Source organism: Sorex fumeus, unplaced genomic scaffold (assembly GCF_029834395.1).
Source record: "Sorex fumeus unplaced genomic scaffold, SorFum_2.1 ptg000048l, whole genome shotgun sequence".
Lineage (NCBI taxonomy): Eukaryota > Metazoa > Chordata > Mammalia > Eulipotyphla > Soricidae > Sorex > Sorex fumeus.
The window spans coordinates 12,362,991-12,378,100 of record NW_026606105.1 but is presented as its reverse complement, the minus strand read 5'-3'; the positions used below and the strand labels follow the sequence as shown (position 1 = coordinate 12,378,100).

Sequence of the window (15,110 nt, the reverse complement as noted above, 5' to 3'; positions counted from 1 at the left end):
GGATGATTCAAGTAAGAGACAGGATGAGAATCTAGGCCTACAGCAGTTAAAAAAAAAAAAAAAAAAGCAGCAGCAGCCTGCAGAAATACTTCACTGCTTTCCTTTCCTGGTAGCAGAAGTAGTTTAACAAGCAGGTTTCACCCTCACCCACCCCTGACTCAAGGGAACAATATTCTGGAATTCGGTATTGAAGGATTAAATTCTTTGTCTAAATCTATCCAGTGTTCCAGTGTTTGAGTCTATCAAAGTCGCACGTTGAAAACGCCAAGGCAGAGCAGATTCTGGGAGGAGGAAGGGCGGGGTGCCAAGAACATCACCTCTGAAGTGGTTGGCTAAAGAATTCAGGGTCTCCCCACCACCCCCACTCCCTTCCCAGCTCTGTTCAGCTAGAGCGTTCATCATGTTTTACCTCCCCGCCTCCAAACTCAGAATGTTGGTTTGACTCTTTGCCTTCCTGATGGGCGACAGTGGCGAATTCAGAATCCCAAATCCAGTCACCTTGGAAGGAGAAAACGAGGTCTGAGCAGATGAAGTTATATGACTCCAGCTTGGCCAGTCCACTCTTGCCATGAGGAACAACGCTTCCTCTTCCAGATAACCTAGGAAGTTTTATTTAGTCCTCTCAGGGAGATTAAAAAAAAAAATCTGGTCATCACCTAACTCCCATCTTTGGGCATCCTGTATCTGGGGAATATTTGTTTCCCCTAGTTGCTCTACCAGAGTTGTTCAAGTGAGGTGGTTAAACAGCAGTAGAGTCTGAGAGGCCAAGATCAAGACGTCCCAAGGTGTCTTCCTTCAAAGGGCTTTGAGGGAAGAGTGATTTCAGGTCTCTCTCCTTGACATGTTCCACAGCATAACCTCTCTCCTTCATGTTCCATGACATAACCCTTGTCAGGGTGTTTAGATCTGACTCTGGTAAAGACACCAGTTTTTTTAACTGCCAATGCTTGTTACCAAACAAAGCCACATTCTGCAGGACTAAGGGGTGGGCCTTTGCAGTTTAAGAATTTTGAAAGAGGGGCCAGACAGATAGTACAGTGGGTAAGGCACATGGTTGACCCAACCTTGCACATGGTTGACCCAGGTTCAATTCCTGGCATCCCATATGGTCCCCTGAGCAATGTCAGGAGTGATTCTTGAGTCCAGAGCCAGGAATAACCCCTGAGCATCACTGGTGTGGCCGAAAAACCAAAAACACTAAAAAAAGGGGGGGGGGGGCTTTTGAGAGACCAGAGAGGTAGCACAGGAGATAAGAACTTTGCCTTACATGCAGCCAACCCAAGTTCCACCCCTAACACCACATATGGTCACCCAGCACCTCTAATGGTGATCCCTGAATACAGAGCCACAAGTAAGCCCTGAGCACCAAACCACCCCCTTCCCATTCCCATCTGTCTCCATTTTCCCCTCATTTCTTTAGCTATTATTGCCTTTGCCCCTAAAAGAAAATCTCTAGTGCTAAGGATTTTGAGAGACACAATTGCTTCCACTCAAAACAGTGCTAGAAAGCCCTGTGGCCTCTTTCTGAAACTGGAAGGACCCAGGAGTCTCTTGTTGGTGGCATTTCACATTTCCTACGGGTCTAGGGAAGGCTTTGCTAGAAATCCCTTGGCCTTTTGAACTTGCCCTGGTCTTGGACTCTCAGGCTTTCGCAACACAAAATTCTGATCCAGTGAAGAGTCAAAAGAGGTCTCTGAAATGACGCACTGAGGAGCAGCCTCGCAGGCTGTGGCCACTCCGTGGCAGCCAGTGAAACTGGTGGCAGACAGTCTGGTATGTGGCATGAGGAGGGGTTGGGGCCGGGCAGGAGGAGGTGAGCCATTCAGAGCCGCCAGCTGGGGGGAAGGGGTGGGCATCCAGAGCATGAACTGCATGCGGGTGAAGGGTGAGGGGGGCTCGGGCATTTTCCTTCTTGCTAATCACAGTCACTCATCCCGCTTATGGGGGATATCCTAGAAGCCGGCACATATTTGTGTTCTGAATCATTTCGTCTCCTGTCCTTTTTTTTTTCTCCCCTTGTATATCTTCCATCCTTTACATTTTATATACTTCGCTGTCCACAGCGCCCTTAACTTGAACTAAACTTGAAGCTTGTGGGTGATAAGTACCCATTGTCTTCTGTGTCCATTTTCCCCCTCGTTTCTTTAGCTATGATTGCCTTTGCCCCTTCAAACTCTTCTGGATGTTCGTTTTCCGCTGCGGCCAGAGATGGTCTGTAGGGAAAGAGGCTGTCTCGTTTGTTTTTCCAAGACAGGATGCCTTTAAGAGGTAAAGGAAGAATCATGAGTAGTTTCCCTAAAATTCCAATTCTAGAAGGGGGAGAGAGACCCAGGCGACCTGGGAGGGATAATTAACCCACTGGTGCTGTCAACTTTTGCGCTCCCTGCCTTTCTGTACCCCAAACACTTTTTAAAAAAATTTTTTATTGGTGAAACACCATGAGGTACAGTTGTAGACTTACAAATTTTTGTGCTTGGATTTCAATTATACAATGATCAAACACTTTTGAGGTTCTGATTCTTTATATTCCCACCCATGAACCTTAATGCCTTTTTTGTTGGTGCGATGTTCTGTTTTTCCCTTTCCTCCTCGCCTCTGTCTCTGTGACCTTGGGTCTCGTCATATCATTTCCTCTTCTTCCTGCATCACTTCTTGTTTTGGTGTAACCTTGGCTGCCTCTCAGGGAAGCTAGTCTGTCTGCCTTGGCACATACAGGACAGATTCCCTATGGTTCTGTACATATGGGTGCACACACACACACACACACACACACACACACACACACACACACAACCACCATTGTCTTCAAATGGCTCAAGCTGCTTTCCATCTCAGATGAGCCCTGATCAGAGTGACCAGCAATTCAGCACTTTGGCCCAGAGTCTAGAACAATCTAGACAGCATAAGCAGCCATGCCTGGAACTGTCCTGTGGATATGTCCTTTGTCTATGTCTGGACTGTCACAGGTCATGGGTTCTCTAAGTATGCGCTGCTCACTTACACTTGAAAATTCACAGTTTAAAACAAAAGTAATATGAAAATGATGCTCAAGGTGAACCAGACTGTCTTCCCCCAATAACTTTAGCCACCTGGGTTGGTTTTGCTTCTAACATGGTCTATATACCAAAGGCGTAGGAAAAAATGGCTGTTCTGGGTTCAGCATACATAGAAATAAACATTGAGATCAGGAGACTGAGCAAACATTTACTTATCTGTCACTGTCACCGTCCTCCCGTTGTTCATCGATTTTCTAGAGTGGGCCCAGTAACAACTCCATCGTGAGACTTTGTTGTTACTGTGTTTGTCATACCGAATACATCACGGGTAGCTTGCCAGGCTTTGCCTTGTGGGCAAGATACTCTTGGTAGCTTGCTGGGCTCTCCGAGAGGGACGGAGGAATCGAACTCGGATCGGTCATGTTGGCTGCGTGCAAGGCAAACGCCCTACCCACTGTGCTGGAGTAATCGCAAAGCTCCAGCATAGCAGATAGCGGATAGCGATAGCAAAGCTCCAGCACAGCAAAGCCTGGCAAGCTACCCGTGACATATTCAATATGCCAAATACAGTAACAAATCTCACGATTGGAGATGTTACTGGGCCCGCTCAAGAAAATTGATGAACGACGGGAGGACAGTGACAGTAACATTTACTTACCTTCCTTCCAAATGCAGTTCTTCTGTGGTTCTTTGTCCTCAACATATGGTTCCTTCAGTTATACAAATGGGCCACACAAGGAAGGGCTGAAGTGCCTTCTCAAGGCTAAAACTTGTGAGAGTGACAGAATATTTTCTTCTTGCAGATGACTAGAAACAGACCCATAGGTGTCTGGAATGCTTGACAGTGCAGACTTGTCAGATGAGAAAAGCTGTTCCAATCCTTTTGTTTATAGATTTGGGCTAGCTTTAGATCATATTTCTCATTCTGTCTTCTTTTGAATACCCTAAAAATTAATTACTAGAGGGGAAATAAGTGAAGGAAGATACTTTTTAAAAGAAAATAAAACTTCTGTTAAGGTTGTCTCCTCCCTCTCTCCCATCCTTCCTTATACCCTTCCACTCCACCAATCCCTTCTCTTTGCTATCCATTCTCCTCTTCACCTTGTTCTACCCTGTTTTCTGCCCATTGAGGTGGACACAGTTGAAAACCTATTGCTTCTGGACAGGCATGTGCTTTAACCATGACTATAGAACTTGCTCACTTAATTCTGTGTTTTTGAAAAGACTGATGATAACAAAAGAAAAAAAATAAAAATTCTTCTAAGCTACTCTGGAGAATATGTATGTATATTTATATATAATGCATACATACATACAAACACATATATACATATATATATATATAAAATCATGGCTGGAATGACTAGAATGCAAATACCCCTCTCTCTTGCTTCAGTGGATTCCACCACACTGGACAGAGTGATTCCAACAGCCAGTCCGGAAGTGCAGCCCCTCCCTTGTTGATATAAATAGGAAGTGAAAAGGGGAGGAGTTTGAAAGGTTGTTTTTTAAAAAATTTTTATGTTTCTGCTATTAGATACTCTGTTAAAATTAAAACAATTACTCCTTCCACTGGGAGTAGTTTCATTCCTGCTAATTTTTCTCCTGAAAGTATCGCTATGAAGTTTAAGCTTTTGACATCTTGTTTCTTGTGTTTGGTGGGACCCCCTACCTGGGGCAGGTCTAATAGAAAGGTCTCCACAGCAGATGGCCTAGGTGACTTTGAACAGTCTTCTTGTGCCTCAACTTTTATTATAAACTGACAATAACTTTGCCCCTTCTCTTTACGTGTGTCTTTAAGTCTTGCTGTTGATGAGGTTTGGTCTAAAAAACTGTGATCTAATGGTGCTGGGGGTTTTGAGAGAGGGAACTTGGGGTAATGATGAAGGGATCTGGTCACCCTGATTGTAAGGATGGGGTAGTTCCACCTAAGTTTTTTTTCCTCTTTTTGTTGTTTGTTTGTTTGGTTGGTTTTGGATTGTTTGGAAGGCCTCACTCAGTGATGTTCAGGAATTTTTCCTGGCTCTGTGCTCAGGAATGCCCCCGATGGTGCTCAGGAGACTATATGTCATACAGGGAAATTAGAACCTGATCAGTCACACATAGAGCAAGAACTTTAACCCTTGTACTATCTCTCCAGTGCCCCCAGAATTTCTGTTTAAAAACAGTGGTGGTGGGGAGGAATCTTGTGCACTTTGGTGGTGGTGCTGTGTAATAACGTTGTACATCAAACCCATAAATGTCAATGCTATTGTAACCATGTCCCTAAAACTCCAATAAAAATTAAAACAATTTTTTTTAGAAAGACAGTTTCCTTTTCCTTCAAAAACTTCTGCTGATTTGGAGTTTTTGGTTTTGTTTTTTTGGAAGATGTAAGTCCTATATTCATAAAGGAAGCACTCTACATTCAAAGGTCAGAATCTGAGGTTTCCCATAATTATGCTGTGCAGAACAGTCAGCCAGGGTGTGCCTCAACTCTGGTTCCAGCCTTTTCTTCTTCAAAAAATTTTTTTCTGGGGCAAGTATATTCCTTTCCATCCAGGCCTTTAAAAACCATATTGACAATTTGTCTGGAAACCATCTGAAACCCCAAATTGCTGAAAAAAAAAAAAAGATGGCTAAGACAGATTTCCACCCTGTTTGAGCTTTTTCTTTTAAGGAGTAAAAAAAAAAAAAAGGATTGTCAGCAGGTCTAGGAGCCACTTTCGACAATATTCACTGACCAAATACCAGGCGTTTCTGGAGATAAAACTCAGGGCTTCCACATGCCAGACATATACCCCACTCCTTTAAACACTCGCCCCAACCCCAGGAAAATGTTTTTAAACACTTAATCTGAAACCACAGTACAAAGTGAGCATCGTCAGATCTTAGAACTTTGTCACTCTCAGATGTACCACAATTGTCTTTTGTCAGCACTTAAATTTCTAACACCTGAGATCACAAATATGAAAGGGCTATGCTTTATAATCTCTGTGATTATAATATCTATAGCCAAATGCATTAAAAGGTTTAAAATGCTCTAGGAACTGAGAGGAAGAGGAGGAGGAGGAAAGGGTGTTGTTGATTCTAGCAATTGTGCTGGGGCCAAGATTGCACAAGCCTTTGGGTGGGCCAAATTGTTTATTCTTAGTATCTTTAAATAAATTTTATTTCTGCATTGTTTCTAGATTTACAGAAGTTACAAGAATACTACAATGTTCACGCTCACCCCACACCCAGTTCCTCTAGTATTAACACTGCATATTTTCTACCACTTGTAAAATAATGGCAGGATCATTAAAGTAACAGCATACTTTATTTGGATCTCTCATTTTTTTACTTCATTTAAAAAAACTTTTAAAGCCCCTCAAAACAATAGTATTTGGTATGATAAAATGAAATATGTACATTATGGAGATATTGATGGAACTCTATTGCACAAGTGAAGATTGCATCAGCAAACTATTCTCTTGAATATTTCCTGACCAAACCAGCAACACTGAGAACTTGACTCCTGAAGTACCCTGGCTCTCTTTGGTCTCCCTGAAGACCACTAGGTTCATTGCTCTGTCTGCTGCACCTGATGCTGGATGTTGGAGCCCTATATCTGCTGTGACTGATGATGCTTGTCATCCAAAATGGGGAGGTGAATCTCCCATCCATGTCTGCTCTACCTCCCATTCTTATTCTGCTAATTTGGGGTATTAGGGTGAAAAGGTTTACCTCACTGCTGTACTGCGGACACTCTGCTCTGAAGTTGCCTCACACAATAGTTCCTGATAACAGTTTTGACACTAAAAAAATATAATAAGAGGTCTGACTCATCCCCCCTGCCAAGCTTGAAATCAGATGGAACCAGTTATAGCACCTTAATTCATGGAATATAGCCTCTTCCTATAAAATGAAATAAATGATGGAGGGGCTTAATTTATCAATATCATCTCAACAACAACCTTCCATATGCTAACTTTCCAAATTTTACTTGAATATGAGTTAGCTACAGACAATAAACTGTTTAATTGAACTAACAGACAGAAAGAAATTGTTTAATTGAATTTTCTCCTTTTAGCAGCTTAATGATATTAAGGACACACAGCCCTCTGGGGCACCCATTCTTGTCATAAGAGGTTAGACTAGGGCTAGAGGGACAACCCAGTGAACTGAGTATATGCTTTGCATGCCCAGGTTTAATCCTCAGTACTGCATAGTTTTCAAAGCACCAGCAAGAGCAACTCCTGAGCACATGGCTAGCAGTAGTTACCCATCTCCAAACACCACTGGATGTTCCTTCTCCCCATAAAATAAAGTTAACTAGATGTGGTCTTTATAAGTTGTAACATTTGGATCTATGACTTTCTAACTTTCCTTCATAAAATTACTGATATTTCTGTCAAAATTATCTCCTAATGTTGTGCCTTTACTGACAAATCAAATTATTATAAAGTTTGCAGGAAAGGGGGATGAATAGATTTTATTAAAATAGTAATTACAGATGATTTACATTTAAGGTAAGCAGTCATTTTATTTATTATGTTGGTTTGCTTTTAAAGTTGATTTTGTGTAGAGATCTAAGTTAACATTTATGCAATTAAATCATAAAGATGAAAAAATATATTTGTGAAGACACGCATCTTCTTTGGTATCTTCTTATCAAAAACTTAACTGGATGCATCTATGTATCAATGAGTACTGTTGACTTGGAGTTAATATTTAATACCTTCTCTTATGAATAGTGTTGAAATGAACATTGAAGTGCAAATGTATTTTCTGAATAGAGTTTTGAGTCCATGGGAGTATATGCCATGAAGTGGAACTACTGGCTCATATAGAGACTAAATCCCTAGTTTTTTGAGAAGTATTTGTATTGTTTTCCAAAAAGGCTGGACCAGTTGACATTCCCACTGGAAGCATATGAGAGTGACTTTTTCCTTATGTCCACACCAACACTGGTAGTTTTTGTTCTTTGTGATGTGTGCCAGCCTCACTGATGTAATATCTCATTATTGTTTTGATTTGCATTCCCTGATGGTCAGTGCTGTAAAGCATTTTTTCATATATTTGTTGACCATCAATGTGTCTACTTTGTTCAATGCAATGCTATGTTCTATTATCACATCCCCACCAGAGTAGTGGCTTCTCTCCACCATCGTCACAAGGTTCTCCCCTCACCCCCCAATGTGTCTTTCCACCATGGTACGGTCAATTCTATATACCAGTGTTCAGATTCTGTTGTTTTTGGCCATTTATTATTTCCTTACTAATGCTTCTATATATCCTAAATGACTAAAATAAAATTTGAAAAGATAAATAAAACCTTCTAATTATAGCAATATCAATAATAGCACTTTGAGCTGATTATCTAGGCGAGATAAAGCTGTCCAAAAATCAGTGAATGGTTGAATTGACTCTCTAATAAGACATCAAAATCAAGGAAAAAGAGAAAAGCTTGGAGTGGAAATGGTTACAACGTTTAGCCATCTGCTTTGGTCTTTCCTGTTCCACATGTAGCTATGTAGTTTACATGAAAGTGTCCCTCCAGAGGATCAGAAAGAGCAGATTTATGGAACCAGATGTGAGTTAGCCTTTCTACAGGTGTGGTTCTGCAGCTGAAAGAACATGTTGTACCAGGGATGGAGTTTCTTATTATGTAATCAATATAAATTACCACTAGACTTTTACAGAGGCTGATAAAGCAAACATGTGTCACTGGGTTTGGCCTTCTGGTATATAGGGAGAATTTGCTTCACTTGGGGCACAACGTGAAAAAATGTACCAGTTAGTATTTATAAAAGAGTTAGGAGCAAATACCATCATGACGATCAAGCTAAACCATTCCAGTTCTCACATAGAGCGAATAGCTGGTGCATAGATAGAAATGGTGTTTATGTGTTTTCCTTCATCAAGAAAGACAGGAGCAGTTTGTAAATATTTATAAGTCTCTCAGGATCTTATAGGAAAGGACTGAATATGAGAATGATTAGGAGACAGGGGAGGGGGGCAGAAAAGACACAAAAGAAGATGAAAAGCAACAGGATTAAAAAGTCAAATATTTTATTTAAACGACACAGAAGGTCATAGCTATAAAAATTAATTGAGTAAATTCCAGAATATTTTGATAACTGTACAAACAAAATTTTAAAAATATTCCAGACAGCAAGCTAAAAAATATTGCTGGTTCATTTGTGCCAAAATAACGACAGTAATAGTAATAAAGTAAAGCAATTGCCTTAAGTTTTTAAATGGAGTGTTCTTATGCTAGATTATGTAAAGAAAGATGAACACTTACATTTTAATATTTCTCATTTGTTCAAAAGTTTTGTTCAAGATTGGTAATTAGGTTTTAGTGCATTGCTCAAATTTCTTACAGTTGTAATATTTTTAAAAGATTCTCAATCTCTTATTATCTAAGAGAACTATCAATATCTCCCACAAGGATTATAGATTTGTCCATTTCTTCATATAAAGTTTGTTATTATTTATATTGTTTGTATATGTCAGAGCTGCGTTTTTTGATACATATAAGTTGATAATTTTTTAATTCTCTTGATATAATACTTCTTCATCTTTAATTTTCCTAAAATTCATTTCATTGGCTATTAAGCTTGCTAGAACATTTTTCTTTTGTTATTTAGTTATTACATAAACTTGACACTTTTAATATTTCTGTGTAATTGTTTCAAAGTGGAGTTTTCATAAATAGCATATGGATAAATTCTAAATAGACAGCCATGGCACTGTGTAACAATGTTTTGGTCAGTAACATACACAATAGTGATTGCTATTTATAGCCTAGTGGTATAGTAAATTCTAATATAGTGACATTCACCTGGCAACAAAATGCCTAATGACATTTCTCAGAGAATATTCCTGGTGCTAGATAATTATAGTAGAAAGATTTTTAGTACTTGATACATGAGATAAATCTATTAAATTCATTGTGTCCGGTGCTATATAGGATGTCTGAAAACATACAATAAGTTTAATTTTAAGCAGTATATTGATTCATTTTTTAATAATTTGCCCCAAATATTTTCTTGGTGGGGTCACACCCAGCTATGCTCAGGGCTTACTCCTGGCTGTGCTCCCGGCTCACTCCTGAAAGGCTTGAGGGACCATAAGGGGTTCTAGCGATCAAACCTGGGTCAGCTGCATAAAAGGCAAGTGCCCTACCCACTGAACTATCTCTCTGGCCCTGCTCAAAAATATTTTTTCAAGCTCCAGTCAGTGTTGCATTGTGAAATATCTCTAAATCTAAAGAAACGGGTTGTTTACATTAAAAACTTCAATAGGGATCGGGGATGTGACTCAGTGGTAGAGTGCCTGCTTTGCAGAGGTTAGACCATGAGTTCAATTCCTGACAATAGCCCACATGCATAGTATGATCCCGACGACACTGCCATTTGTGATTCTCATCACTACAACTAAGTGTGTAACCTATGACATACTACAGCCAAGTAGTGTGTACACACCACAACTAAACCATGAGTGACCACCAGCAAGTAGAATAACTTACTGGTTGGCAAGCACTGAAACCAAGAGAAAATGACACCCCAGTCATTGTGACAACAAAGAGAATGAGGGGTAGTATAAGAAATACAGTAATTCCTCTGAAATTTTAGACACTGATATAGTGTATATGATATAATATATATTCTATATAATATCAGATGTATTATTGATAAGTGTACTATATAAGACATATGGGGGTATATTATTTGCAAATGTTATTAACCTATGAAATTGCCAAACCTTTATCTTCAGAGGTAAAATGTTAACAAATGATGCCTAACATTATCAAAGTTATTCTCTCAAGATAGTTTGGTTTGGTATAAGAGCAGAGAAATAGTGAGTCTCAGAAGAGAAACTGCAGAAGAAACACCATGCTGGAAATAAGGTATTTCCAACGTTATTATTAGCCGCATGTATAGCTCCTCACTGACCCCATAGTGTACTGTGATCAGATTTTGTTTCTTATCCTCCCTCGTTTCTTTCTCCTGCAGTTTTCTAACATTAATATCTGCATTGAATCCTTTTTGATACAACGCACAAGGAAACTTGTCGACTTATTTCCTTTAAATATATCCTTCCTGGAAACTAGCTGGAATTTCTAGATTTGTTGTACAAGTTAGCCCCTTCTATATCTTTCCTTCACAGTCATCTTAGGAATTTCCTTCCTAGGATTGAAAGGAATTTCCTTTGCATATGGGTGGACTTGAATCTTTGGTTTCCTTTTTCTTTCTTTCTTCATATTCCTGTTCTAATGGAGAAAATCATCTTGGAACTTCTTGAGGATGGGTCAAAAAAAGGCACAGTTGTTTGTGGTTTTTATTTCTCTCATACCTGGTTATTGGATTGATCTTAGAATTCTAGGCTAGAAATCATTTTCTCTAAAACTTCTCAAAGTGTAATAATGTTAATCTTCGTGTCCAGTGCTATTTTGATTCCTTGATACTTGTATATTGCCTGATTTTTTTTCCTTGCAAGAAGTATTTGAGATACTTTTTAATCTTTAACTTTCTGAAATGTTATGACCGTATGCTCGGGGAACATTTGGATATTTATTTACTTGTTCTGTTGACTTGATCAAAGTAAACATCTCTCTCTCTCTCTTTTTTTCTTTTTGGGTCACACCCAGCGATGCTCAGGGGTTACTCCTGGCTCTGCACTCAGGAAATACTCCTGGCCGTGCTTGGGGGACCATATTGGATGCTGGGAATCGAACCCTGGTTGGCTGCATGCAAGGCAAATGCCCTACCTGCTATGCTATCGCTCTAGCCCCAACATCTCTTCTATTTTAAAAGAAATTAATGGTATCACGGTCCTCCCGTTGTTCATCGATTTGCTCGAAAGGGCCCAGTAACATTTCCATCGTGAGACCTCTTGTTACTGTGTTTGGCATATTGAATATGTCACGGGGAGCTTGCCAGGCTTTGCCGTGGGGGCAAGATACTCTCAGTAGCTTGCCCGGCTCTCCGAGAGGGGCAGAGGAATCGAACTCGGGTCAGCCATGTTGGCTGCTTGCAAGGCAAATGCCCTACCTCTGTGCTATCGCTCCAGCCCAAGAAATTAATGAATACATTTTTATTTAGGTGTCATAGTTTACAAACTATTGACGATGTTGTTTTACAATTGCAATAACTACACTAATCCCTCTACCTCTTCACTACTATATACTCTACTATTATCTCTCTCCTATTATTTTATGGTTTTTCCTCTATCTTGCCCCTCCTCCTCTTCTTGATCCCTAGCTCTACTGGTCATATCTCAGGGTTTGTTTGAAGAAAATGAATAGTTTAGTTGAAAACCATTTTCACATTTATTTAGAATTTTCTTTTCACCATTTTCTATGTTGTCTCCCCAACTCCCATTCCCTGATTTTATACTTTCTCAAATAGTTTCACTTTATTATATCTCAAATTTTAATATTTTGGAGATTTTTTATTTTGAGCTGCATAGTCATTGTCTTTAATCATAATATTTTTCATTTCCAATAATTATTTTGTTGGTCTCATTGTTTAGGAAGTTTGTATTTTGAATAGCCTTATTTATTTCTTTTTAAGAACTGTAACAGTTCTCTTAATCCCCTTGAAAGCATCATTTATAATTTTAAGTGCTTCTCTATCCTGACATCATCTGTTTTCTCTGTGTTTTTACTTTCTGTTGTCTTTTTTTTTTTGTCTCTGTTTTTTTATTCTTTCCTCGGAATCCTGGTGTTCCTTGGCTGGATATTCATGTGTATGAGTAAGTTACTAAAAAATTGACTAGGGAGCCCCCTGGGGCATCTCACTTAGAGCACCTACTATGAAAGCCATGATATTAATCTCTAGCACCTTCCCATATGCCCAATGCAAAGGTAGTGATAGTGCTATTTGAGATTCTCAGCATCGAGACAAAGTATGCCTTCCCCAGCATACCATAACCAATTGTATAAAATCCCACAACTAAAATTACACCTCTACTAAAGCAACTAAATTATACAATCTAAAGCAACTAAAGTATACAGTCACCGCAACCAAAAGTGCATTCCCTGTCAGGCACTATAAACAAGTGTGCAAGCACAGCGACAAATTGTGTATGACTCCAGACATGTTAGCAACTGCAACAGAGGGAAAGGAAGGTAGTGGGTCGGAGGCAAGCTGCTTGGAAACTTTGGGTGCAAAAGCACTAAGGCACCACGTGCTATTTTTAAATGTATTGTGTGGTATTTTGCAAAAAGGAATCAGCAATGTCTGTATCTCTAGATTATTTTTCTTGAACAAGTCTGTTTTCATTATAAATGCATTATGAATATATTTTAATGGCACAAATATTTGTCATAGAAAAATATTGGGAAGGTACTACATGACGAACACATAAAAATAAGTGATTTCCCGCTGAAAAACCCAAGTATGCAGGACTTGTGACTGAAATCTCCAGGCTTCCAGAGCCAGGAATGGGCCCCTTTCACCCATCTCCCTGCACTTCTGCTTTCCTGACAGTCACACCCACAAACTGCCTCTAGGCTGCCATTTAAGCGCATTAATGGCTGTAATCCAGACTCACAAATGAATCTCAGAAGAGAGCAGCACACTGCAGAGATACCTCCAGACCCCCAAATCACTATCCATTTAAAAAAAAGAGTTTAACTCCTGTTCTAACACCCTATGAAAAAATTGTAGAATTCCAGGAGTTACATTTTATATAATTGTGCCACTGATATGCCAAGAATAATACATCACATTTGATGGGGTATAAGGTAGAAGACAACCAATCTTGATTTAAATATATATACACATATATGTGTATATATACATATATATATATATATATATATATATATATATATATATCGCGGCAAAGCCTGTCAAGCTACCTGTGATGTATTAGATATGCCAAACACAGTAACAAGTCTCACAGTGTTTCTGGCCCCGCTCAAGTAAATCGATGAACAATGATGGGAGGACAGTGACAGTGATATATGTATACATATATGTATACATCAGCATAGAAAGACTCAAACTCTAACAACACGTTAATAAATTATTTCACATCTAACTTTGCGGCAGGCTTGGGTGGTGGGGGAAAACTTGAAATAAAGGTTGTGGGTAGGTGTGACCGTGGTGGGATTGGTGTTGAAATATTGAATGTAATCAACTACTGTGAACAATTCTTTGAAAATAAAAAAATAACTGATTTAGGGATCTGATAGAAAGTATAGTGGGTAGTGTTTCACTTATATATGACTAATCCAGATTTAATTTCTAGTATCCCATAATAAATCCTGAGCCTGCTGGGAGAGATTCCTGAGTACAAAGCCAGAAGTAAGCCAGGAAAGTATGGTCCAAACCCCCCCCCCAAAAAATAAATAAACTGATTTAATAAATGGCTAAAGAAGTTGTGGTGACACCGGAGAGATGGTACAGCAGGTAGGGCACTTGCCTTTAATACAGTTGACCCAGGTTCTATCCCCAGAACTCCATATGGTCCTCCAAGACACCACCAGGATTAATTCCTGACTGCAGAGCCAAGATTATGCCCTGAGCATCACTGGGTGGGGCCCAAGCCCCCAACCCCATCCACTTCCAAAAAAAAAAGAAGTTGTTGAAGTTGTGATACACAACTTACAAGGGAGTATTATGTAGCTCTTAGAAAAAGTAAAGGCTGCATTTTTCTGTAACCTGGGAGGAACTGGGGGAATATTTTGATTGTGAAATATGTCAAGAAGGAGAAAAATACTCATCTATGGTATAAAGAAAGCAAAACAAGGGAATGAACAATTCTGATAGATGAAACCCCCCTTTTTAAAAAAAAAAGCACAAAACTGATAATAACAAATAGTGGGTAGTGGGCTGAAAAAAGGAAAAGTGACATAGAACAGAAGTGGAGGATCTTGCTGAGGACGTAGTAATCAGATACAGCAAAAAACACCAGTTGTCATTACTATAATCATGTTACCTACAATACAATTTTAAAGACCCACCTGCTTTAGGGGGATCACTGTATCACTGTCATCCTGTTCATCAATTTCTTGAGCAGGCACCAGTTAACATCTTCTTTGTCTTAACCCTGAGATTTTAGAAAGTGCCACATTCGAGGCTCTTTCAGGGTCAGGAGAATGAGACTCATCATTGTTACTGGTTTTTAGCATATTGA

General features: G+C 39.4%; 1 protein-coding gene and 1 pseudogene across 6 annotated transcripts in view; one reads left to right on the top strand and one right to left on the bottom strand.

The window, feature by feature from the left end:
• Window positions 1–15,110, top strand: part of CALD1 (caldesmon 1) — a 207,362-nt gene that overhangs the window by 12,511 nt on the left and 179,741 nt on the right. The window lies entirely within an intron of this gene.
• The window catches only part of LOC130032422 (meiotic nuclear division protein 1 homolog), a 41,672-nt pseudogene continuing 28,630 nt past the window's right edge, over window positions 2,069–15,110 (bottom strand).